The sequence below is a fragment of the Macaca nemestrina genome, chromosome 6, assembly GCF_043159975.1.
Source record: "Macaca nemestrina isolate mMacNem1 chromosome 6, mMacNem.hap1, whole genome shotgun sequence".
NCBI lineage: Eukaryota > Metazoa > Chordata > Mammalia > Primates > Cercopithecidae > Macaca > Macaca nemestrina.
In genome coordinates this window covers 18,451,450-18,475,752 of record NC_092130.1, presented here as the reverse complement: position 1 = coordinate 18,475,752, position 24,303 = coordinate 18,451,450, and the positions used below count along the sequence as shown (strand labels likewise).

General features: G+C 35.9%; 1 long non-coding RNA gene across 2 annotated transcripts in view; it reads right to left on the bottom strand.

Moving 5' to 3' along the window:
• Window positions 1-4,787: 4,787 nt before the first annotated feature.
• LOC105480802 (uncharacterized) overlaps window positions 4,788-24,303 on the bottom strand; it is a 94,450-nt gene continuing 74,934 nt past the window's right edge. Inside the window, exons 3-5 of one of the 2 annotated variants that reach the window (XR_986589.3) lie at window positions 22,217-22,380; window positions 20,931-21,236; window positions 4,788-8,292 (exon numbers count right to left, since the gene is read on the bottom strand). This is a non-coding gene — a long non-coding RNA (uncharacterized lncRNA). The remainder of the gene's footprint in view (window positions 8,293-20,930; window positions 21,237-22,216; window positions 22,381-24,303) is intronic. The other variant, XR_011624495.1, reaches the window with a different exon arrangement.

Here is a 24,303-nt window from a genome sequence, read left to right as displayed (position 1 = left end):
GAATACTTCCTGTATTACATATAATTACTGAAAAATGTGCAAGTATAGGAGACTTACCCAGGGAGTAGTATGAGGGAAGACTTTAAATGAAAGTGTTAGTCCAGCTAGCTTTTGTTTTGCTTTAGCAATATAAACTTTATTTTTTCAATACAAGCTCCTTCAATTCAAGACACCTCTGTAAGCAGTGATACCAGCCATTCAGTCCATCCCTAAATAACTGAGGCTCCTGGGAATATAACCATGTAAATGCAGTATTTTTTACATTAGTTGAAGACAATGAGTGTCCTTTAATAATTGTGAAGACCAGAAAACAAAAAATGTCAGAAAGAGACAAATCAGGACTGTAATGATTTCCGATCAAAACTCTTGCAAAATTGCCCTAGTTTGATGAGAGACCTGAGCAGCATTGTTGGGGTGGAGAAGGACTCTCTGGTGAAGCTTTCTCGGCATTTTTCTGCAAAAGTTTTGGCTAACTTTTTCAAAATACTCCCATATAAGCAGATGTTATCATTCCTTGGCCTTCCAGAAAATCAACAAACACATTGCTTTGAGTGTTGCAAAAAACTGTTGTCATGACCTTTGCCCTTGACCAGTCCACTTTTGCTTTGATTGGACCACTTTGATATCTTGGTAGCATTGTTTTCAGGATTGTACTGGTAGAGTCCATTCCATCTTCTGTTACAATTTCTAGAAGAAATGCTTCAGGATCTTGGTCACATTTATTTAAATTTCCGCTGAAAGGTTTGCTCTTGTCTGCAACTGATCTGCGCATAATAGTTTTGGTACCTATTAAGTGGAAACTTTGCTCAACTTTAATTTTCGGTAAAATTGTGTAAGTTGAACCAGTAGAAATGTCTATGGTGTTGGCTCTCTGTTCTGCTGTTGATTGTTAGTTGTCTTCAGAGTATGATGAACAAGATTAAAAATTTTATATTTGCAAATTGATGGAGATGGTCTGCTGCTATGAGCTTCATCTTCAACATTATCTTGGCCCTTCTTAAAAATAGTGATCCATTTGTGAAGTGTCTGTTCATATCTTTTGACCACTTTTTGATGGGCTTGTGTGTTTTTTTCTTGTAAATTTGTTTAAGTTCTTTGTTCTTTTTGCTTAGGACTATCTTGGCTATGCAGGCTCTTTTTTGGTTCCATATGAACTTTAAAGTTTTTTTTTTTCCAATTCTGTGAAGAAAGTCATTGGTAGCTTGATGGGGATAGCATTGAATCTACAAATTACCTTGGGCAGTATGGACATTTTCACAATATTGATTCTTCCTATCCATGAGCATGGAATATTCTTCCATTTGTTTAAGTCCTCTTTTATTTTGTTGAGCAGAGGTTTGTAGTTCTCCTTGAAGAGGTCCTTCACATCCCTTGTATGTTGGATTCCTAGGTATTTTATTCTCTTTGTAGCAATTGTGAATGGGAGTTCACTCATGTTTGGGCCCTCTGTCTGTTATTGGTGTATAGGAATGCTTGTGATTTTTGCACACTGATTTTGTATCTTGATACTTTGCTGAAGTTGCTTATCAGCTTAAGGAGATTTTGGGCTGAGACGATGGGATTTTCTAAATATACAATCGTGTCATCTGCGAACAGAGACAATTTGACTTCTTCTTTTCCTAACTTAATACCCTTTATTTCCTTCTCTTGCCTGATTTCCCTGGCCAGAACTTCCAACACTATGTTGAATAGGAGTAGTGAGAGAGGGCATCCTTGACTTGTGCTGATTTGCAAAGGGAATGCTTCCAGTTTTTGCCCATTCAGTATGACATTGGATGTGGGTTTGTCGTAAGTAGCTCTTATTATTTTGAGATACATTCCATCAATACTTAGTTTATTGAGAGTTTTTAGAACGAAAGGCTGTTGAATTTTGTCTCAGGCCTTTTCTGCATCTATTGAGACAATCATGTGGCTTTTGTCCTTGGTTCTGTTTATGTGATGGATTACATTTACTGATTTGTGTATATTGAACCAACCTTGTATCCCAGGGATGAACCCGACTTGATCGTGGTGGATAAGTTTTTTTGACGTGCTGCTGGATTCGATTTGCCAGTATTTTACTGAGGATTTTTGCATCTATGTTCATCAGGGATATTGGTCTAAAATTTTCTTTTTCTGTTGTGTCTCTGCCAGGCTTTGGTATCAAGATTATGCTGGCCTCATAAAATGAGTTAGGGAGAAGTCCCTCTTTTTCTATTAATTGCAATAGTTTCAGAAGGAGTGGTACCAGCTCCTCTTTGTACCTCTGTTCGAATTAGGCTGTGAATCCATCTGATCCTGGACTTTTTTTCGTTGGTAGGCTATTAATTATTGCCTCAATTTCAGAGCCTGTTATTGGCCTATTCAGAGATTTGACTTTTTCCTGGTTTAGTCTTGGGGGAGTTTATGTGTCCAGGAATGTATCCATTTCTTCTAGATTTGATTCTTCTCTCTTTTCTCTTTATTAGTCTTGCTAGCGGTCTATCAATTTCGTTGATCTTTTCAAAAAACCAGCTCCTGGATTCATTGATTTTTTTTTTAAGTGTTTTTTGTGTGTGTGTGTGTGTGTGTGTGTGTGTGTGTGTGTTTGTGTCTCTATCTCCTTCAGTTCTGCTTTGGTCTTAGTTATTTCTTGTCTTCTGTTAGCTTTTGAATTTGTTTGCTCTTGCTCTCTAATTATTTTAATTGTGATGTTAGGGTGTCGATTTTAGACCTTTCCTGCTTTCTCTTGTAGGCATTTAGTGCTATAAATTTCCTTCTACACACTGCTTTGAATGTGTCCCAGAGATTCTGGTATGTTGTGTCTTTGTTTGCATTGGTTTCAAAGAACATCTTTATATCTGCATTTATGTAGACAACAGACACATGAAAAGATGCTTATCAGAGAAATGCCAATCAAAACCACGATGAGATACCATCTCTTGCTCGATAGAATGGCGATCATTAAAAAGTCAGGAAACAACAGATGCTGAAGAGGATGTGGGGAAATAGGAATGCTTTTACACTGTTGGTGGGAGTGCAAATTAGTTCAACCATTGTGGAAGACAGTGTGGTGATTCCTTAAGGATCTAGAACCAGAAATACCATTTTCCCCAGTGATCCCATTACTGGGTATATACCCAAAGGATTTTAAATCATGCAACTATAAAGACACATGCACATGTATGTTTACTGTGGCACTATTCACAATAGCAAAGACTTGGAACCAACCCAAATGTTCTATCAGTGTTAGACTGGATTACGAAAATGTGGCACATATGCACCATGGCATACAATGCAGCCATAAAATAGGATGAGTTCATGTCCTGTGCAGGAACATGGATGAAGCTGGAAACCATCATTCTCAGCAAACTATCACAAAGACAGAAAACCAAACACTGCATGTTCTCACTCATAGGTGGGAACTGAACAGTGAGAACACTTGGGCACAGGGCGGGGAACATCACACACTGGGGCCTGTCGGGGTGTGGGGGGCTGGAGGAGGGATAACATTAGGAGAAATACCTAATGTAAATGATGAATTGATGGGTGCAGCAAACCACCAAGGCACATGTATACCTATGTAACAAACCTGCACGTTGTGCACATGTACCCTAGAACTTAAAGTATAATAATAATTAAAAAAAATAGTTATCCATTTGTAGAGTGCTACTGATTTCTTTGGGATATTGTCCCCATAAAATTTCTGTAACATATCAGTGATTTCGCCATTCTTCCACACAAGCTTCTCCATAAATCTGATGTTTGATGTTTGTTCTTGCTTCAATTTTAGCACAATTGATGCTATCCTTAGTGCCTCAAACTAGATCCAGAAACAGAATTTTCAACATAGATTTCAGATCCAGATTTTAAAAACTGGAACAGCTTGCTTAATTTTCCCACAAAATCAGTCTTATTCTCAGTAATACATTGGGATATTTATCACTGAGATGTCCGTTTCCTTCAGCAAAAGGTTTTTAATTTTTAAATTTTTTTTTAAATTTAAATTTTATTTTACTTTCCATTAAAGTACTCTACTACCAAGTTCCAACAGATGACTCAACTGGTTCTTTATAAACAAAAGACAACCCAACAAGAACACAGACTTACATTTTTCAAAGGAAGTAAGAATGTATCTTCTTTCCTTGAAGAAGAATGGGGGCTGACAAAGATTCTTTGCTTGACTAAATTGTCATCAGGTTCATGAGCCTTCCTCTAGGCCCATCAGTGCACTTCCTTGTAAGAACTAGGTTTAACAAAGAACACTGCGAAATCAGTTTATTAACAAAGAACTCTGCTAAGTAAATTTAAAGAACTCCAATCCTTGACATATCTTATCAGGTTTCTAAACCTCCACCATCTCCCACGTCTGATCACCCTGGCCTGTATTCAGCAGTAATCCAGTCCGGTTGGCTTAGCAAGACTTCCCCTTTCTGCCAATACTTCCTTTTAGCAATTTCCATCCTCTGACCCCATCCAGCTTCTTGGCTGCAAACCCTCATTGATCCATGCTATGTTTACAGTTGAGCCCAGCCTCTCACTCCCACTGCAAGGCTCCAAGACAGTGGTCCCTACAACTGTCGTGATAGTGTTGAATAAAGTCTGCCTTACCATGCTTCAAGCTAGGATTTGAAGGATTATTAGACACTTATCAGACACTTTGGTGATGGAGATGGCAGCTGGTGATAAGAAATAGATCCTTTATTAAAAGACAATGTTAACCAACCTAGGTGTACAGCAAAAAGTGAATTGATAAAGAAAATGTGACATAAATACAACATCAGAATAGTATTTTATTTTTTCTTAAAAGGAAATTTTTTCCTTTATGAAAACATAAATGATCCCAGAGAACATTGTGTTACATGAAGTAAGCCAGGCACAGAAAGACGAATACCTCATGATCTCACTTGTATGTGAAACCTACAAAAGTTGAACGCATCAAAGTAGAGGGTAAATGATGGTTACCAGGAGCTGGGGGGTGGGTGTGGTTGGGGAGATGTTGGCCAAGTGAATATAAAATTTCAGTTAGTTACAAAAAATAAATTCAAGAGATTTATTGTACAATGTGGTGACAACAGTTAATTAATACTGTATTGTATTCTTGAAAAAATGCTAAGAGAGGAGTTTTAAATATTCTTACCACAAAAAATGATATGTGAGGTAACACCTATGTTAATTAGCTCAATTTAGCCGTTGTATACATATCCATAATATATACGTATTTCAAAAAACAACATACTGTACATAAGTATATACAATTTTATTTCTATTAAACATAATTTTTAAAAAGGATATAACTTAAAATATTAAACACAAATCAAATAAAAACAATGAAACAAGAAAACATCAAAGGAATTAAAAATAGTACACTAGAAAAATTCTACTTAACCCACAAGAAATAATAAAACAAGACTAGAAGACTACAAAAGAATTAGACACACAGAAAGCGAATAGACTGTCACCTTGCAGCATATACAAAAATAAGTCAAATTAAATCATAGATCTAAATGTAAGCACCCAAACTATAAGCTTTTCAGAAGAAAACATGAGGGGAAATCTTCATGATTTGAGGTTAGCCAACAGTTTCTGGACACACTAAAATCAAAATCTATAAAAGAATGGTCATTGTTAAATTATACTTCATCAAAATTAAAAACACTGGTGCTTCTAAGGACCACATTGGAAAATTAAAAATAACACAGTCTGATAGAAAATATTTGTAAAAATTATGTCTGATAGTGAACATTTATTCAGACTGTATAAATAACTTATAGAACTATATAATAAGATAATCAACAACCAATTCTAAAAATGGGTTAAATATTTAAGTAGGTATAAGCAAATGACTAATGAGCCTATGAAATGTTAATTACCATTAATCATTAGTAAAATGCAAATTAAAGCCACTGTGATAACTTCATATCCATAGAATGGCTATAATCAAATGATAGACTATAAAAAGTGTTGAAGACCATGTGGAGAAATTGAAACATGTATACATTGCTGATGAGAATGTACAGCCACCTTGGAAAATGGTTTGGCAGTTTCTTATGAAGTTAGACATAAACTCACCATATATTGCAATAGTTCTACTACTCAAAAAAATTTAAAATATGTATTCTTACAGAATTGCATGCAAATATTCATAGAGATATTATTCATAAGAACCTAAAACTGAAAATATCCCTAATGTCCATACATTAATTAATGGATAAACAAAGTGTTATTCAATAAAATCAGAAGGAACAAAAGCTTGATACAAGCTACATGGATAAACTTCAAAAAACATAATAAGTGAGAGAAGCCAGACACAAAGACCACATATTATATAATTGTATTTACATTAAATGTCCTGAAATGTAGAGACAGCAGATTGTCATGTCTGATACTGGGGGTGGCAGTGGGAACTGGTTGGAATTGAGCATGAGGGATCTTTTTGGCACAATGGAAATGTGTTAAAATTGCACTGTGGTCATGGCTTCACAACTTTATTAATTTACTGAAAATTTTTGAGTTGTACATTTTAAGCAGGTGGCTTTTATACTGAGTAAGTTTTAATTCATTAAAGCTACAAAAATAATGATAGTTAATGTGAAGAACTGTTTTGAGGCATCACTGATACCAAATGTATGTAAAAGAATCAGGCATACTTCCTATCCTATAGTATATCTTGCAAAATTAGATTAACTATTAAGATAAGGCCCCCATTTTTAGATTGCAACAAATAATTAAAATTGAGTCTGAGAAAAAAAATCACCAATGGGCCAAACACAACACATAATAAAATAGGGTAGGAATTTCTTTTCTGTAAATCAGAGGTAGGGGTAAGGGTCAGTACGGATCCAAATATCTGAATAATCTAGTCAAAATATATGAGGCAGGTGACTTATTTAAAATATTTGTAGAAAGATTCAACCCACCTCTTTACACACTGTGTGCATACTTCCACACTTGAACAAAGATATTCCCTGTAGGGAATAAGATAATATAGCACCTGAGTATCCTGGAAAGCCACAGACCAGTGGTTCTCAAACTTTAGCATGCATTAGAGTTGCCCAGAATGGCTTGTTGAAAGACAGATTGCTAAACCGTACCTATAGACTTTTTGTTTCAATAGGCCTGGGGTGGGGTAGTTCCCATAAATTTGCAAATTTTATTTTATTTTATTTTAATTATTTTTTTAAGACAGAGTCTCGCTCTATTGCCCAGGTTGGCGTGCAGTGGCACGATCTCGGTCACTCCAACCTCCACCTCCCAGGTTCAAGCGATTCTCCTGCCTCAGCCTCCTGAGTAGCTGGGACTACAGGCACATGCCACCTCATAAGTCCCCAGCTAATGCTGATGCTATTGGGTCCACGAAATACCACTGAGAAATTTACACGTAATATCAACATTACCCACAGTCCATGTTTATGGATTAATTGGTTTTATTTTAGAATTTAAATTCACAATCCATGTGCTTGAGCAAAGAGGAAAAACAAGTTTTAAACAATAAAGTATGGCCTTATTAGAGAAAGCATATACAGTTTATTAGTAATGACAAGGAATTTAAAGTTTTATTAAAATAAATCTATGAGATTTTTGTTTCATTCAGTATATAATTGGTAATTATAATAAATTCCACCCACAAATGGAAAAGTGAATACAAACACAATAAAGAAATACAATTCAATAAGCCGGTTAAAACAGAGACTTTTTTACACAGAAGAATATTCAAATATTTTTGAAAATTACTTTGTCCTTTAAAGAGGAAACTCAATTTCAGACACTATAAGTGAGACTATATTTTCCTCTCTACATTATTGCATAGCTATTTGTAGGTCAGCCAGAAACATTTGCTCCCACTGTTTGTAGCTGTATCTACTTTGTCTATTAGCTCTAGTGATTTGAGAGCAGGGAAATGTCCGTGAATAGTATGATTATTATAAATGTTTATAATCTTGAATGATGAAGAGTATAATTTATGCTTAGAATAATCTCATTTTAGCGGATGGCAAATGTGCAAACAATAAATACTGCCTAGATGTTTATAATATTCAAAGTTGAAAAACCATATTGTTAAATATAAATTTGAATTTCTGGCATCACAATTATCTCCAGGTAAGGAGTATAATAAGAGTCTCTTTATAGTATTCTTGAGTACGTCTCTTTAACAAAGCTATTCAAATACAAAAAGATAAACACTTAAAATTGCTTTTTATGAATAATGGTGATTTTCTGTTCTCCAGTAGCCATATCTCTTCAGACTACCAGTGGGAGTTGGTAAATTGACATACGGAAACTGAATCCACATATTGGGAGGCCAGTTGTCCTCATCAATTCCCTTTATGGCCCCTGCAAAAATAGAAATAATAAAACATAATATACCAGAACTGTTTTCCAATTCAAACTGTTAAAGAAAGCTAAATATGGCATGAGAAGGACTCCGTTCTTCCATATTTGAGTCCTTGTGGATGAACTGTAACCTAGCTTAATAGACAAGATTGAAAACCTAATTTAGGAATAGGTATCTGTAACAATACCTGAGTTTTGGGCAATCCCAACGGCCATGGTTCAACCATTCATAGACTGTTAGGTGTTGAAACTGTGTTCAAATAAGGCAAATGTCAACCTGTAACCAATCCACCTGTTTCTGTACCTCACTGCTGATTTCTGTACTTCATTTCCCTTTGTCTATAAATCTTCTTCCACCAAGTGACTGTGTTGGAGTCTCTGTGAATCTGCTGTGATTCTGGGGGCTGCCCAATTCACAGATCATTCATTTCTCAATTAAACTCCTTTAAATTTAGTTCGGATGAAGTTTTTCTTTTATCAAACCTTAGGTAACACTCATTAAAGAATCAAGAATGTACTTTGATTCAAAAGCTATTTTCTTGAAGAAGGCACTATATAAAGGTAAGATTGGGGGGTGAGGAAATGGGGAGATGTTGGTCAAAGGGAACAATCTTTAAGTATAAGATGGACACGTTCAGCGGATCTAATGAACAGCATAGGTAATTAATTTGATATGCGTCATTACACAAAGTATATCAAATCATCACATTGCATACCTTAAATCTATACAATCTCTATTTTTTCAATTAAATATTTCAAAATTAATTTAAATAAAGTTTTGATATGTGGTCCAAAAAAGGGGTCTTTATTTCCTTAACAAATTTTAGCTAATGACCAGAAAGAAGTTAAATATTGATGTACAATTATATCTCTGAACTCCATGTATCCTAAATATAACTTGCTATCAGAAAATAAACTATTGTATGACAGGGATAACAATCACTATTAAAAGCTCACAATAATGTGTTGCTTTCTTAGTGTCAGGAATTATGCTACATATTATATATATATTATTTAATTCTTATATTCCTATAAAGTAGGGATGACAATCTGCATTTTATGGATGAGAAAACTGAGGCTTAAAAATGTTATAAAACTTGCCCATTGTTATGTAGATATAAAGTGTCAAACCAGGCTTAGAAACAGAATTGAAACTAGGTCATTTTTTATGAGCTTAAATGGATTGAAAAGGTTATCTAGATTAATTCTTTTATTTTATAAATAAAATAAGAAGTCACAATAGATAAGCCCCCAGCTAAAGACAGATTCAGGATTATAATATACTAATACACATTTCTCAAATTCTAACAAGAAATAAAAGTGTGAATTGGCTCCTTTACATTAAACTTTTCACTGTGCTGTCTTAACTATTACACTTTACAGACACAGAGAGGAACAGGGTGGGGTGGGGGGGAAGAGAGAGAGAGATTTAACCCAAGTTGTAACTTTCAGGCTATAGGTACTATAATAAATTAATTCATTGAATAGATACATGTCATGAATTGCTTATGTGTCAGGAAATGTTTTAGACACTAGGAATACAAATATGATTATAATTTGGACTCTGTCTCTCAGAATACCTCTCCCCTTAAGAAAACACAGGTAGCATAATAGGCCAAAGAAGGTTCTTTGGGACACATATGAGCAGAACTATAGTGGGTTGAATGGTAGCCCCTCAAAATATATGTCCATGTTCTAACCTTGTAACCTGCAATGTGACCTTATTTGGAAAAAGGATGTTTGCAGATGTAATGAAGTTGAGGATTTTGAGATGAGATCATCCTGAATTATCTGGCCCTAAATTAAATGGCAAACCCTTAAAAGTCATTATCAGAAGGAAGAGAAAGATAACACAGACTGGAGACATCACACACAGAGGAGAAGGCCCTGAAGAGTGGAGTGATACAGCCATAGGAGATTCCTGAGGCCACTAGAAGATGGAAGAAACAAGCAAGGCCCTCCCCATGGAGACTTCAGAGGGAGGCTTAACTGAGGGAGCCTTAACTTTTGACCAACACCTTAACTTTTGACCATTGGCCCCCAGAAAATTGAGAAAATAAATTTCTGTTGTTTTAAGCCAGGAAGTTGTGATAATTTGATACGACAGCCCTAAAAACAAATATAGGAACATATATGGATTTTCCTAGCCCTAGAAGAAAAGGTGTTCTAAGCAACAATTTTTGAAATAGATCTGTCATTAAGCTTCCTCTAATGTGGCAGTGACCTAAATAGCAACAGATATTTATGCTAAATGTCTGTATCAAGGAAGTTTCCTACAATAAGCAATTAAGATTTAAAACTTTGGGTCTGGCGTTGTGGCTCATGCCTGTAATCCCAGCACTTTGGGAGGCGGAGGTGGGTGGATCACTTGAGGTCAGGAGTTCAAGACCAGCCTTGCCAACATGGTGAAATCCCGCCTCTACTAAAATTCAAAAATTAGCCAGGTGTGGTGGCAGGCACCTGTAATCCCAGCTACTTAGGAGGGAGGCATAAGAATCGCTTGAACCTGGGTGGAGAATGTTGCAGTGAGCCAAGATCATGCTACTGCACTCCAGCCTGGGCAACAGAGTGAGACTCCGTCTCAAAATAAATAAATAAATAAATAAATAAAAATAAAACAACTTTGAATTTAAGAAATGTACTAATTATCTTATTTATTAAATAAGAGGCTCTGAGTCTTGAAATACTAAAGTCTGTGACTATAAAACATGGTATATTTCTAAGATTTTCCCACTGTACTACATAATGGTTTAGTAATCTATTTAATGGTATTCAACAGCTCTTCCACATTTGGAACAAAATAATTAATTCTCAGAAGTTTGAAAACATAAGGAAGTATTATTTATTAGAAGTTTAAACATTTAACAAGGGTGCAGCAGAAATAAAAGCACTATTTTCTTTATAAAACTGCACCTCACTGGGATAAAATATAATCTTTGGACCAAACTAGCACCATCATCATCCTACTCACCTTCATAATGTAATCATCATCCAAAAAGCCTGCATTTACTAAAATACTAGGTCATGAATGGTGTTAAATGAAAATACCAAAATACAAAAGTACTGTTTACTTGAAAGGAAAAAAGATGAAGGTTTAAAATGAACCCAAATGGATCATTTGTAAACATTTAAATACTAGGAATCAGAATCACTTATTTTCTGAATGAAAATTCAGGTTATGGAACTTGAAAAGTACATCCAGGCAAGTAACTTCACATCATAGATGAGGTCACTACTTCACAGAGAAGTGAATGACCCAATTTGCACAGTCTATGGCAAAGGTGATGTCCGAAGTGTCATCTCAATTCTCTAGCCAATGCTATTTCCAAGATTCCTTCTTCACATGTTTATATCTAAAGAATGCATTACTGTCAATGTTACCAAGACAAGAGAAGGATTTTTTGTAGGCGCTGGATTAGTGAGAAGAAGCTTGAGCTGGTCATTCTATTGTATGAACATCAATAAATTTCATATAATTATATTTCCCACACAAAGAGTAACCCAACTTAGATTTAATGATCACAAATTTTTTTTTGTTGGCTTAAAAAATATGTTGTCTGAATAAGTAATATATTCTAACAGGTGGCATTAAGATATTACTAGATTCCTACCTCTACCCATTGAAATCTTTTAGAAGGGTTTCTACTCAAATGCCCCAGTCCTCTAATGCCCACCAGGATATTACGAGATTATTTATTTAAACTGAACAGCCTTTTCAAGTTGTACAGAGGCTTATCATTCTTTTATGCACTCTGGCAAAAGTAAAAGTTGCTATTCTAACAATAACCTTAACATTTAACCAAACTATACTTAAACTACACTTGTTAGAACATAAGTATTACACTCATCCATAGACACGAGTAGGCTATTTTCCTCATGTAAGGCCAATTTACTAGAGCAGGTGGTAGGATGGACAGACTAAATTAAAAGAAATAAATTGCTCTTCTTGTTCTACTTATGTGTGGTGTTGAAAACTGTCAAACTTAAGAGAAGCAGAGGACAGAATGATGGTTGCCCGAGACTTGGGGTGAGGGTTGATGGAAATGAAGAATTGCTCCTAAATGGGTATAAAGTCTCTGTTTTGCAAGATGCATTCGTTCTAGAGACCTGCTGTACAACATAGTACCTATAGATAACAACACAATATTGTACACTGTAATATATCTTAAAATGATAGATCTCATGTGTTCTTACAAAAACAGTGCATGGAAATATTTTGGAGCTGATGAATATATTTAGTATCTTGGTTGTGGTGATGGTATCACTGGTATATGCATATGACCTAATTCATCAAGATGTGGATGTTAAATGTGTACAATTTTATTTATTTATTTATTTATTTATTTATTTATTTATTTTGAGATGGAGTTTGGCTCTTGTCCCCCAGGCTGGAGTGCAATGGTATGATCTTGGCTCACTGCAACCTCCACCTCCCAGTTTCAAGGGATTATCCTGCCCCCATCCCCCAAGTAGCTGGGATTACAGGCACATGCCACAATGTCTGGCTAATTTTTGTATTTTTAGTAGAGACAAGGTTTCGCCACGTTGGCCAGGCTGGTCTCGAACTCCTGACCTCAAATGATCTGCCTTCCTTGACCTCCTAAAGTGCTAGGATTACAGGCCTGAGCCACCACGCCCGGCCAAATGTGTACAATTTTCGTATATCAGTTATGCTTTAACAAAACTAAAACAGAATAAATGCCTTTTTTTTCTTTTGGGTAAAGGGATGGTTTCTGGTAATAATTTGAAATAGAACGTGCAAACAGTTAAGTCTCATGTAACTAATACCGTATTTTCTTCTCCCGTTATCTTTGCCAGTGAGTCGTTAGTCATGAGCTTGTGACATAATTTAGAAGATGAGGTGAAGGTGAAGTTTCCTATTGGGCTATGGAAAAGATTTCTTATTTCCTTGAAGAGGCACAGAGGAAAAAGCAGGTTCTTTTCTCCTTGGATATGGTTGTGTAAGACTGTGTTTCCTAGAATTGCAGCAGCTATCTTTGGTCCCTGATAAGAAACTCACCTCAGGAGAAAACTGACAATGCAGATGTAGAAAGGGGTGATGGAAAGAACCTTAAGACCTTAATAACATAGATGATCTGCTGAATTAACCAACTGCATAGCTCTTCTACTCCTGGCTTTCTTGTTGGGTAAGATAACATATGCCCTTATTATTTAAGCCATTTTGATGTAAAAGATTTTTGGTAAAGCCAAAAGCTTTCTAAAAGATGTCCAGAAGCAGATTACTGGGGCAATCAAGCAAAAAGGCAACCTTACCTAACAGATGAATGCTTTTAACACCCTTTTCTACTGCCTAACCTATTCCAGGTGTCTCTCATTCTCTAGACTCAGAGTCTCCCTCATGATTTTACATTAAGTTAGAGTTACTCATTGAAGATTATTTCCTTTTGTTTGATCAGGGCAGGATATGTTTACAGCTGAAAATACAGAGATAATAAGTATTAAGTGTAAATGACTCCTGAAAAAAAATCATAAAGAAGCAGATTTTTCCACTCCACTCAGACAATACAGAGAATGCCACCTAGTATTGCTATTTGCATAGCAATATTTAGGCGACAGTTTATTGTCTAAATAGTTCAGACTCTCACGATTCAAGAACTCTGGTTTTTTTTGTATTGGCAAACTGTTTTCGCCAATTATTATACACCTCAAACATTTTAAAATGATGTTTATATATATAGGTGAATATTTATATTGACATACTGTAGAATTTATATTTGAAATTTACATTCATTTTTGCAATGAGCAAGTGACCTAGATTTCTTTTTTAACCTGTATGAATTCAGTGACTCAACCTTCACTCACATTTACCTTTACCTGCAGGGTCTTGTTTCACTAGTTTGATTGTAAGTTGAGAAACTGAGACAAGAAATTTTTATGGTTTCATAACATGATTAAAAATTGTTTCAAGAACACTGTTTTTCATGTGAATTATGTAGTAGATAACGTTCCCTTTTGCAGAGATGGGTGGCATGAACGCCTCTTAGTATAGCCACAAATGTAAGTTTAGCCATAAAATATTAAACATTCACATCCAGCATTCCAGAATCAAGATACTTTATTACCTCAAAATTTTAGGTAGTTAATATGGTAGATAGTGTTGAAGAACTACTTGTTAACTTTCTTCAATACGGCCCAGTTGAATTAATAAAGTGACATTTTATTTGAAAGGTAAGCCGAATTCAGATATGATTATTCTTGCTTCTTTCATATCATAATTTTATGTATTCCAATGGGAAATCGAGCTTTGTTTGAATGAGTAAAAATGAACTGAGGATTAAGCTATCTGTCTGGATAAGTGTTCAAATGTTTGGCAATAATGTAATGTGCTACACAGACCTCTTGTATCCTTGTGATCTTTATAGGGGATCCATATGGTCAAGTCTATTTTTTTCTAATGATACTAAGACCTTTTGTTTTGTTTCACTCAATTGACATTTGCATGGATGGGACAATAGCATTGTGGGTAAAACGTCTTGAACGTTAAAATAAACCAAGACACTCAAACCCAAAATTACAGTAATCATTATGTTATTTACCACCCAGCCATCACGGGAAAACAAAAACAAAAATAAAAACAAGTCAGTTGTACTTAACAGTATAGGCGATAAAGAGGTAAAACTATTGATTTTATTGAATCTCAACCATTTAGTCCACAACTCCTTGGTGTTCTCTATGATGAAATGGAAAGTATTGATAAAACACTTTTGCTGAAAGCTGAATGACTGTGTTATTTTAAGGAGAAGTTCTTAAATAATTGTATGAATTCTTATCTGGAGGCTTGTTTCACGGAATACCATCTTTACTTAAAAAAACCATTGGCACTATCAAATTTGGGTATTGGCCAGACATTTTCTCAAAATGAATGAAGTCATCTGATCACTTTGAAAAAACAATGAATAGTATTTTTTGCCAGTAATAGGATTTGAGCTTTCAAGTAAAGATTTATATAACTCAGTGACTGAAACAACATTTTCTAAATGACTAGTGAATAATTTTTTAAATGTGTTTGGGTAAAATATCCATTCATGTCTCAGATAGACTGTTGGATTTTATTGTAACACAGTAAGAAAATTTTATAAATAGAATTTCAGCTTCTATATCAACAGTATCCTTTAAGAAACAATCATTTGTCAAATTTTTATGTAATATCAGATAATATTCATGATTATCTTAAAATAATATTTAACTATTTCTCTACTTTCAGGTACATATTTATTTGAGACCAGCTTTTATTCATATACTCAAACCAAAACAATGTATTGCAGCAGAATGAACAAGAATTAGATATAAGAATCTAGCTTTCTTCTATTAAGCTGGACATTAAGGAAATTTGCAAAAATATAAATCAATATCGCTCTTCTTACTTTTTTTGTAAAAATAATTTTCATTAAAATATTATTTATTTTTGTATTTAATCAGTTTATGTTTAAATAAAATGCATGTTTACCTTTTAAGTGTGTGTGTGTGTGTGTGTGTGAGTGACAGAGTCTCACTCTGTTGCCTAGGCTGGATGGAGTGCAGTGTTGTGATATCTTGGCTTACTGCAACCTCTGCTGCCTGAGTTCAAGTGATTCTCCCCCCTCAGTCTCCCAAGTAGCTGGGATTACACGTGTGTGCCACCACGCCTGACTACTTTTTGTATTTTTAGTAGAGATGGGGTTTCACCATGTTGGCCAAGCTGATCTTGAACTCCTGACCTCAGGTGATCACCCAGCTCAGCCTCTCAAAATTATCTTTCAATTTTTAAAACAGCAAATACTGATAGGTACAAAAAATATACAAAAGTCTTTGGGGTCCTCAATAATTTATTATACTGCAAAAGGGCCTTGAAAATAAAATATTTGAGAACTAGTGGCATAAGGTAACAAATACCAGTTACTTAGATTATATGTTGTATTAGAGACATGCCCAGTACAAAAATAGACTATGGGGACTCCAGAGGAGGAAAGATGGAAAAGGGCGTAAGAGTTGAAAAATTACCCACTGGGTACAATATCTAGTATTTGAGTGATGGATACCCTAGAAGCCCAACTCCCACAATTATGCATGTAATGCCCATGTAACAAACAAGCACATGTACATCGCTGAATGTAAAATAAAGTTCTAAAAAGACTGAAAAAAAACAAAGATGAAAAACAAAAATGCTGAATACTGTCTCCAAAGTCTAAGAATGAGAAACTCTGTTTTCTTCCTTAGAATTTGCTACATGTTCCTATAGGTTTTATATAGGTTTTAAAGACATTGACCAGAAATTTTCTGGAGGTCTTTCATTCATATCTTTGGCAGCAGGGTGAAAATAACTCCAGCAGCTATTACTTATTTACCTAATGCACTGCCAGACACTCTGGTAAGCACTTCACGTGCATGACCTCACTAACTGTTACAACTTTATGAGTTTAGAATTATTTAGGTTTGTTAGGAATTTTTTGAAAAAAGAAAAAGGCAGAATTATTTTATCAGTTTTCATGTATCTTATATGAGAGAGAGAGACAAAGAGAACATTTTTCTCTAACTGTCAGACACTGTCTTAAGCACTGGAAATGTCAAAGTGAACAAGACAATACAGGTTCCTGATCTCATAGACGTTACATTCCGGTGGTTTAGACAAATGATAGAAATGTAATTAAATCATTAAGATAAGTACAACGAATAATATAAACCTATGTATAAATAGCACCTATGATGGTCAAGGATGATTTCGGTGAGAAATCAACATAAGTTCTGAGATATGAAAGCCAGCAACTGATAATATACATGAGCCGGAGAGAAAAGTAAGAGCAAAGGACCTGTGGCTGGGATACATTTGTTAAAATTCTAGGAGGGAAATGAAGTACACATAGCTGAAGTGTTGCGACTGAGATAGAGAATTGCAGGAGATGCTGGATATATACGCAGGGGCTATATGCTGGAGGGTGTTTTAGACCACAGCTGAAAGATTGAATTTAACGCTAAGTTTTATTAGAAGCCCTTATGCTAGTGACTAGGATGCTCTGCTGCTGTTTAAACATGAATTAAAAATTCATGTTCTTTCAACTCTGCCAATAACTGTAACAGCATAACTGTTTCAAAAGAGAGTCAGAAAAAAAAAAAAACATAGAGTTGATTTTAAAATACGTAAGAATTGCTTTGTAGGAACAAAAATATTTGTACATCCCACGTGGTTTTTAGAAGAAGGAAAGTAAAACCTATTTCTCTAAAGGGTAGGAGAAGTTGGAAAACCCAACAATGAGTCTAGTGAGTCAACCAAGTGAAATTTCATTTTCGGGAACCAAAACAGTATATGTTCTCTTTGGGTATGTATTCACATGTGAGTTTTATTCATTTCCTATTGATTGACTAATGCCTGGGGGGAAATGGAAAAAATGTGGAAAATTGCAAGTAAAAATTTGGAATTTGCTGTGAACTTGTAATGGATATATAAAGAAAAACTGCAACCCCAATATTAGAAAGGGCCAATTGAATGAGAAATAGATAAAGCTGATGCTGGGCTTGGAAAATTAGACAACCATATATATTTTTTAAGTTTAAACAAATAGTATTCTCCCACTCCCCAAGATAGGCTGAAAACTATAAATTCCAATACCTAAAACAGAGATTGCATAAAAATGGAATGAACTTTGTAAGGGGAATGTCAGAGAGTTGGCATACCAATTTTTTTTACCAAGAAGCTTTAGCTGAACCCCCCAAAAAGGGAAAATTTTGTTTATAACAGATGAAGAAGATAGTTAAACCTCAGTAAATAGGTTTTGGCATTATAAGAGAGAAAACCCAGATTCACAGTTGATGAATACGTAAACACTCTATTATACACACTTTAAAGAGACAATGAATAAAAAATATTGTTCCGTCACAGAGAGTAATTATCACTCCAAAATATATTTTCTAAATGTATTGACCCTTGAATTGAGGGAAAATGTATAAACACTGATATCTTTTAATGTTATGCTTGCTTTAATCTATCTCTATACTAAAGTAATAACTGAGGCATATTAAAAATAATTACTGTTTTAAAATCTTAGAGATACATACTGTAGAAAAGAAATGGAAAAGAGTTAGAGTCACTTGAACAATTTGACCGTAAAGGCACAGGCTCAGCTTCAGCTTTCTGGTGTGTTTTTGTTAAAAACAAAATAGAATAACTATTTCTAACTCAGGAGAAATTGTGTACACTCTGGTGTGTGGGCTTCCTTGGAATCAAAAGAAAAGCTGGCAACATTAGACCGACATTCTGCAATAAAATAGGGGCTACTTCCCCTTCCAGATTGGGCATGAATGTCTCTGCTCTTTACGGTTCTTTCCCAACACCCCTGATGAGCCCCAACACCCAGCACCCAGGTCTGGCTTCATTCATTGATACAATCTTTCTGAACCTTGCTGGCATTTGGAGCCCCTGAGTCTATAACATTGGACAGATCTCAGTGGAAACTAAACAGTTAGGATTTCTTATGCAGTGCCTTCTTCATATATCTGGATATTTGACTCTTTATCTTTCTTATACTTGAGGAAATAACTACACGTGTATGTAAGCATGTATGCATGTGTGTGTGTGTGTGTGTGTATTTCTCTCTCTCTCTCTCTCTCTCTCTCTCTCAATACTTACAGCAGGAGAGAGAGAGAAAAAGAAACATCACTCACACGTACTTATGTAGTTATCTCCTCAAATATTTAAATGTTCCCTTCTACACTCAGAACCTGGTGAAGACAGAGTAAAAAGCATAACAAAAACAGCAACCACGTCCTTTGGTGCAGAAAAATTACAAGCCCATAGGTGATCTTGATTTTAAATGAAACTTCTCAATAACTTCTTATGGTATGGATGACATAATTTTTTAAAATAAGGGACAATTTCTCTATCTTGGAATCCCTCAGCCTTTTGGTACCTGTTTGCTTTTGCTGTTGCCAAAGGTTATTGGGAAACAGCAGAAATGACAGATTGTCTGGAGACCATAAGGCTGCTAGCAGCCCAAGGCAGTCCAGGCAGCACCAGGGAGCAAACTTCTACAGACTGCCAGGCCCTGTGCTCTTTAATCAGGACTGCTAAATGATCCAGGTGGCATGAAGTTTGGGCACCTTAGAATAATGCAGAAAAAATAAGTGAATATTCCCTTCCCAACTGTTCCATTTTGCTCTTCTTCACTCAATATAAAATATTTTGGGGCAAAGGAGACCTGTTTTTAAGGAGGAGTCAATTATCCTCTGTTCATCTATAAGAACACAAAGTAATTACAAACCTAAGAAAAAGCAAAACAAAACAACAACAACAACACAAGAAGAATCTGTTTATCAGACACAGAAAAGGGCAGAAATAGCCACAAGGCTAAAGATTTCTAAAGGCACTTCAAATAGAACATATGATTTTAACCTCTTATTGTACTTCAGATGATTGTTCCCTGCATGAACTAGGTCAAGTCTCTAGACTAATACTCGGCTCCCTCCGAATGCCTGCCTTAGGGGTGCACTTCAGTCACCCCAATGTCTTTTGCAAACTCTAGAATTCCCATTTTAGGTTTATTTTTAATTCTTAGTACCTCCATTAAATTGAAGGTTTATCTTTCCTTATCCCCCCTTACTCTCTTCACTGGCACCCAGGCTTTCATTTGCCTTGCCTGGTACCCACAGTCTTAGGTCCTATCTGCCCCTTACCACACCTGTCACTGGCTCTCAAGACTCTCTCTGGTCAAGTGGTTCACCAGAGAGATATGTATCGAACATAAAATGAACATCACATTAGAGGCAATGTTAATATGGCGTTGAGTCACTTACAAACCAAACTCTGATCAACAACAAGGACTATACTCTTAATAGCAACAAAATTTTACTAAAACCATAAGAAAGGGAGTGAATAGAAGGGACAGAATGCACTGGTGAGTTCAGAGGCGAATGCACCCTCATGAGCTTGAAAATCAAGAAAAAATGCTCCTCCATCTACCCCAAATGGACAGGTAAAGCTTGAATAAGCAGTCCAGAAGTAGTGAGTATCCTGGGATGGAGAACAAAAAGACAAAGGTGCCAATTTAGAATCTACTGGGGCACATTGTGAGAACAATGAGGAAATGGTCTATTTAAGCCATTTTTTTTCCAATAGGAGAGCAGTTGTGGAAACTAAGACCATGTTCTAAAATCACATGTCTTAATATATGCATTATTCCCATTCACAAAAAGATCTACTAAAGTGCAGTGCTTAGGAGTATGAATTTTACTTTAAAGAGACAAATTTGAAACATCCACTGACATTAGCTATTTGTGTGAACAAGGTTAAATCCTATATCATGTCTATGCCTTATTTTCCTACTTTTTAGAATAGGAATTTATTATTTAGTTTCTAGACAGATTGGGTAAATTGAATGAGGTAATTCATGGAAAAATTAAATTAAATATCTTGCATATAGAATTATTCAATAATTCAATAATTATATCATTAATTACTCAATCATTTGATGTTTCTGAATCATCCATTTGGTTATATTTGCTGTGTTTGACACGAGTACTAGAAGTATGAGTAATATTGAGTTCCTGGACTCATCATCTCATCATCTGTGAGGAAAGAGAGAAGTTAGCCAATAGTTTTAATACCACATCATATGTAATGTATTGAAGGTAAATACAAAAGGCCTCACCCTGATGCAGTGGAATGAGTCCTGAAGCCAAAGGGTTTGCAGTGCTGAGGAGCAATACCTGATTCAGGACTAGGAGGTTAGATCGGTTTTCCACAACACGGAAGTAGGAGCTGACAAAACAGAAAGGATCTTCCAAGAAGAAGGAATCATAGGTACCAAGGTCTCCCAAATAGTTCAAATTGACTTAGCCAAATGGTTCACCTGGAGCACACCTGGCCAGGACAGGAGATAAGATTGGAGAGTTTCCCAAGGACCTGACATTCGTTCAAGACTGGTTTAAGTAGTGACGGTGGAGGTTGTTACTTTCTGCGTGAAAATCACAAGAAAAAAAGAAGGAAGGCAAATGACTTCATAGAGTCTGTTATGATGATTAAAAGCATTGGCTTTGGAGAAAGGGAGACTTTGCATTTTAAACACGGTTGTTACCTTCATAGTTTCAGGTAAGTTAACTGGTGCAAATCTCATCTTCCTTATTTGTGAAATGGGGACATTTTCCTAATGGAATTACAATGGTGATTGAATAAGGTAATGCTAACAAAGCAATTAGCTCAGTGCCTGGCCTGTAACACAGATTCTATATTTGCTAGCCCCACTTACCACTGATTATTTTATTAATGGAAAAGGCTTTGTTAGAGACGTCACAATGAAAGGGGTGGCCCTTTATAACATGTGGCCCTACTCCCGTAAACATAGCTGGTTTTACCAAAGCTTCAAAACTAACACAAAATTCTTTTAAGTAATTTGCAAGTTGAGTGGCTTAAACGTTATGCTTGAACTAAGATATCATAAAGGAAATATGAGATAACACTTATTAGTTTCTCACTATGTGTCAGGTATGTAGTTACTATATTATCCAATTATCAACCATACTTTACAAATTTAAAAAGAGAAGAATTAAGTAAATTAGGCAAGTCATCATAAATAATCAGTAATTTATTAATTCAGTGTTTGATTTAAAAGGAAAATTTGAATTGCATTATGTAAGCTGAAAGCTCTTATCTAGAAAATCAGAAAAAAATGTAAATTTTAGTGTTGATTGATTAGTGGTAATATTGGACAAGCTCTTTTACCCTCTCCAGCCCTTGACTTCCACATCTGTAAAGTGAATAGATATGTTTGAGGCATGCTAAAAATTTTATGTTTCTATAATTTTATATTAGCTTTCTATAGATGTATCAGTCAAGCTGGCCTTTTCTACATCTTCTTGGGAAATTTCTGAAACAATTTAATTCAAAAAGCTACTAGAAGTTAATGCATTATCCCATCGTAGAATGAAAAATTCCTACCGTTCTTATTCGCACTCCTGACTTCTTTTCCCAGGCAGGCATTACAAATCAATCACCACACTCATTCATGCCAAGACTGGATGAGGCCTGATTATCCCAGTGAAGTCAGAAATGACAGATGAAGTGAAACTTATTTGTCAAGACATCTGCATAGTGATGAAAACCTAGCAAGGAAAAAAAAAAAAAACTGAACCATTTTGAATACAAAGTTTGCTATGCTGAGGTCAAAATACTGTCATTTTTTTTTTACAACTCCTTGAATTCGGCCTGCCATCAATGAAATCAAGCACCATGTAATTCCTACAGCCTTTCCAGTTATCTAGCCTAACATTAATACCTCTCATTTTGTTTAGTAAACAGAGGACGGGCTTCCTGCACCTTGATTATATTCAATTTGGAGCATGATTATATAATGTATAGAGTTAAATGAGTTTTTCTTACATTTATTCATTCGTTATTCAACAAATATTAGCTAATTTGTTTTTATAGATGAGGCAGTGATCTAGGCACTATAAATAAAATATGACGATGACAGACACAGATTCTACAGTTGAAGTTCCTTTTTCACAATAGATAGTCAAAAACCGTAAAATGATATTAGCAGGTTATAGGAACACAGAGTAGGAGTGTATGAGGCATAAAGGAAGTCTTCCTGAACAACATGAAGTTGAGTTCTAGAGGATGTTTAGTATATTAGAGAAATACAGGTAAAAGCAATATGGTTCCATGATAACGGGACATGAGGAACAAATGTCTAGAGCCAAATGAAAGGATGATAAATTAGTGAAGGAGGGAGAATTCAGTAAGTCTCAGGTACAAGGTGAAAAATGGTAAGAGATAAAGTTGAAGAACAATAAAGGGATCTATTAATAAATGTTGTTGGAAACAAATTCAACTATGGATAACTTTTTAGAAATAAAATAATTTAAACTGACTGATGTGGTTTGACTATGGGCTGGGCCCAGGCCCCCCTTGCTATGTGCAGTCTAGTGACTTGGTGCTCTGCATCGCAGCTACTCTAGCAGGGGCTTAAAGGGGCCAAGATACAACTCAGGCCATGGTTCCAGAGGATGCAAGCCCCAATCCTTGGCAGCTTCTTCATGGTGTTGAGCCTGCAGGTGCACAGAAGTCAAGAATTGAAGTCTAGGAACCTTCACCTGGATTTCAGAGGAGATACGGAAATGCTTGGATGTCCAGGTAGAAGTTTGCTGCAGGGGGGCACTCCTCATGGCAAACCTCTGCTATGGCAGTGAGGAAGGGAAATGTCAAGTTGCAGTCCCCACACAGAGTCCCTACTGGGGCACCTCCTAGTGGAGCTCTGAGAGAGGGCCACCATCCTCCAGACCCTAGAATGGGTTGATCCACTGACAGCTTGCACCATGAACCTGGAAAAGCTGCAGACACTCAATACCAGCCTGTGAAAGGAGCCAGAAGGGAGGCTGTATCTTGCAAAGCCACATGGGTGGAGCTGCCCAAGACTATGGGAACCCACCTCTTGCATCAGCGTGACTTGGATGTGAGACATGGAGTCAAATGAGATCATTTTGGAGCTCTAAGATTTGACTGCCCTGCTGGATTTTGGACTTGCATGGGGCCTGTACCCCTTTGTTTTGACCAATTTCTCCCATTTGGAGTGGGTATATTTACCCAATGTCCGTACACTAATTGTATCTATGAAGTAACTGACTTCCTTCTGATTTTATAGGCTTATAGGCGGAAGGGACTTGCCTTGTGTCAGATGAGACTTTGGACTGTGGACTCGAGTTAATGTTGAAATGAGTCAAGACTTTGGGGGACTGTTGGGAAGACATAATTGGTTTTTAAATGTGAGAACATGAGATTTGAGAAGGTCCAGAGATGGATTGATATGGTTTGGCAGTGTCTCCATCTATATCTCATCTTGAATTGTAGCTCCCATAATTCTCATGTGTTGTGGGAGGGACCCAGTGTGAGGTAATTGAGTCATGGGGCAGGTCTTTCCCATGCTGTTCTCATGATTGTGAATAACTCTCATGTGATCTGATGGTTTTATAAAGGGGAGTTCCCCTGCACATGTCCTCTTGCCTGCCACCATGTAAGACTTTTTT